The 3,970-nt window shown below is 40.6% G+C and overlaps 1 pseudogene; it reads right to left on the minus strand.

Annotated features, from left to right (window-relative positions):
- Nucleotides 1–1,277: 1,277 nt before the first annotated feature.
- LOC112186285 lies at nucleotides 1,278–3,970 on the minus strand (annotated as a pseudogene).

Below are 3,970 nucleotides of genomic sequence, written 5' to 3' on the forward strand. Positions count from 1 at the left end.
AATCTGTATATACCCACACACACGCAACCGTTCTGTTTAACCAAACGTTTACTTATTCAACGCAAACAAATAGTTTACATATCCTACACAAACACAAGCACAAATAAAAAAACTTCAAATCAATGTTATGAATGGTTTTGAGGATTCATTAGCGAACAATCCAAGCAATTTATGTCTGCTATTTTTACTATTATAACATAATTACGCACCTTTATCCTCTTCAATGGCCTCACAGTTTTCACTGTACAAATGCAAATTCAGATGGACAACTATACAATACACAAAAATATGAAGCTCAGCAAAATTCAACACACCCAATTTTTTAACCAACTTCCAAGTCCGGAATAGCCGATCTTGTTTCGGTCATCAGCTAACTTTCAACAACAAACATAAATTCCATGCCGTATAATTTCATATTGTATAATTTAATCTAACAGGCCATTATAGCAAATCATTATATCAATCAACCAAATTGTCCTAAACCCTAAACATCGACACCAACCAATAATATAGAATGACTCGCCATACTCTGCACTAATTTCTTACTTTATCCAATGAAAGTTATATATCAGATTCCCATACCATATAGATCTGCCGAATCCATGCTCAACCACAAAATCTGCAGATTCAATTCTAATTCCCTACCATTTCATATTCCCTCTATATACTAACCGAAAAACAACAACCATCCGACCGCAGATATTACCTGAAACTGGAGATGATAGCAGTCTATTCCTTCCGCCAACAAGTACTTCAATGGATTTGTCTTACTCCGTCCTATAATTTCCCTATATCTGAAACTAAGCTTCGAATTGACTGTGCTTTCTTCAAACTCCCAATTACTTTTCCATGAACTCAGATCGGCCCTTCTAAAATGAGATATCGTTTGCAGATTGGTGTTTTGTTCAGATGCAAATTTTCTGTTTTCTACATAATAACGACGACGCGTATAGGGTTTTTACTCTCAACCTTATCTCCTCCTCGATGCAGCTGCCTCTCTCCTTCTTCCCTAAAAGCCCCTGTGGTAACTTCATTCTTTACAGTTTCAACTTCTCTGTCCTATGTGATTGACGGGGTCAACCTAACAGATATATTGACGCCATCTCTTGGTCTACATTTTACTTGGTTCATTGCAGACAAGGCCTTTCTTTTGTAAGATTGTTAAACAAACAAGCCAATTAGCCCAGAATGATAGGTACTGGTTAATTTTTGAAGTTATTTGAACATTAGAGATCGATCAAGCCAGGTACAAACTTAGTAAATTGATGTATGCCATAAGCCATGAAATTATTTAATTGTATGAAAATGGAGAATGAATGGTAGGAACTGTCAAACAAATATTTTGAACACTAGCTACTTTGATGAACAGTTGGCGCAACAAAAACTTTGTAGAATGGATTGTAAAACCTATACAGACCCTACTTAGTAGTATAGTCTATGGATGCATGGATCGATTCAGTAAGTTTCAGTGTATTGAACTAAAAAGATCGAGAAGGACTTGGAGGCACAGATATATCAATCACTCCTTCGAGCATTTGTGTAACCTTCTTCATGGTGGGTCTCAAAGATGGATCCTCTTGTATGCACCAGATTGCCACCATTACTAGCCTCTCCAGCCTTTTCATGTCATTTCTGGCCTCCTCATCGTCCCCGATCATCTTGTTTAATCTCCTCTGGTTGTAGCAATCGTAAACCCAGTCAGTTAGTATCTTTTCTTCTTCATTTTCCCTTTCCATTTCGAGGCACCTCCTGCAACAGATAATCTCAAACAGCATCACCCCGTAACTGTAAACATCAACCTTTGCAGTAACTGGAGTATTTCTGAACCATTCTGGTGCAACATACCCTCTGGTCCCTCTAATGACTGTATGAGTCAGAGTTTGATCACTTAGCAGAAGCTTTGCCAATCCGAAATCCGAAATCCTTGCTGTGAATGAATCATCGAGAAGTATGTTCTGCGGTTTGATGTCACAGTGGATGATCTGGGTGCTACACTCATCGTGCAAGTACATGAGCCCTCTTGCAATGCCAAACGCAATTTGGATTCGTTTGTTCCAATCAGGCCTTGAAATCCCAAACAGAAAGCTAGCCAGTGTTCCATTTCTCATAAACTCATAGACTAGGAGTTTATTTGCCCCTTCATCACACAAGCCAAGCAATCTGACGAGGTTTTTGTGATGGGTCTTGGCTATTGCACTTGCTTCTGTTTTGAATTCCTTTTCACCTTCTTGTGCCACCTTGTCCAACTTCTTGATTGCCACATAGTTTGTTGAGCTCGGAGATGATATGACTCCCTTATACACAGTGCCAAAAGCCCCTCTTCCAAGTTCTTCTCTGAAACCATCTGTGGCTTCTTCGAGCTCTTTGTAAGTAAAAGCGCGTAGATTTGCTTCCATGATACTGGATGTGCTAGTGATAACCCTAAGTGTTTTTCGGTATGTGTAGAAAACAAGCAAAGCAATTGCTGCAACCAATAGGAAGTTGATAAACACAGAGCTACCTAGAAGGAGTGCTCCTACTAAGATGACAGTTTTCTGATCTTTCTTTTCTGTGTTTGAATCTCGAGATGCAGGGTTCTCAAAAGCATCAGATTTTGGTATTTTGATGAGAGCCTTGCCATACTCATTCCAGTCCTGCCTTCCATTGGAGAGTGGCAGTTTCTTCTTCCAGCAGCTCCCAGCTCTGATAACAGCTACCACACAGTTACAATCATCGAGGCAAGACCTCCTACAATCATCTTCATTGAGTTGCTGCAATACTTCAAAGTTTGAAGAAGAGGGCCAGAAAGTATTTGGTAGCTCATGCATCACATATACATCTTGTGGCTTTGAATCACCTAGTTCACAACTGTGCATCCTGTTTTGTTTGCAGCCGCGCAACTTATATTGGGGATCTAAAGCAGAAAAGCCAGGAACGCATTCACAAATTGGCCTTGTGTTTGCATCAAGTCTGCAGTAACTGTTATATCCACATGGCCCGCCGCCCTCCTCTCCAGTTGAATCGAAGGCGAAGCAAATGTTTTCTGGGATAGACCACAAAGAGGACCAGGATGTCCCGCTCCCTTTTTTGGATAACCATATAGGGTAAAAAGCCCATCAAAATCTAGTGTTGCTCTGTAATAGTAATCTCTTGATGGCGATACGGTTTTGTTTGTGAGGGTTACTATATTTCCATTCCGCAGAACAACGTTGATATGACCCGACTCATTGAAGACTAGCTGATAGCCAGAATTCAATTTATCAGCTGCATCAGATGTATTGCTTTTGTAGTAAGCTTTATATTCAAACTCCGTAGGCAAGGCTATGGGGTACAACTCAAGCGTACCGGCTGGTTTAAATTGGAGTTGAAACTTCCCCTTTGAGTAGTTGCTTGCAGTCTTCCTAGAAGATAGCTTTTCTCCAATTTCCAACACTTGGGTTGGTAAAATGGTGTCTGTGTGGTCTTTGAAGCTCTGCCATAAAGGAGCTGAATTCTGGTTTGCAAGAACAAAGTTACCTGAGTCAAGCATGGCAGCATAAGCAACTCCACTAATAACAGGCTGCGGCCAGATTTCCTCTTTCCGAGGGCCAGTGAGCCTGAAATTACCATCTTTTGTGAGCTCCACTTTGGATCCTTTTGGTGCTGGATTGTCTCCATTTGCATACCAAACAAGAGTCTTTTCTGGAATCTTGTCAAACCAGATGGCAAGCAAGAAGAGGTCCTGATCACCAATACGGCGAAACCCAAACGCAAATTCTCCGGAGGGAGATTGCCACGAAAGAGAGTTGTCTGATGCAGTTAGGGACAACCCCAAGCTTATATTTGCAGTTTGAGCAGCATGTACACAAAATGGTTGGACGATAAGGTAAAGCGCAAGCAAGTGGAGAACAGAGAAGGCCATTTAATTTTATGGGATAGAAATCTGATCAAGTTAGGGGTCTTACATTTATTAAAAAAAATCTAAGTTTAGGGTATGGATGAACATGCTGCA

This window comes from Rosa chinensis, chromosome 1 (assembly GCF_002994745.2).
Source record: "Rosa chinensis cultivar Old Blush chromosome 1, RchiOBHm-V2, whole genome shotgun sequence".
In the NCBI taxonomy this organism is placed as follows: domain Eukaryota; kingdom Viridiplantae; phylum Streptophyta; class Magnoliopsida; order Rosales; family Rosaceae; genus Rosa; species Rosa chinensis.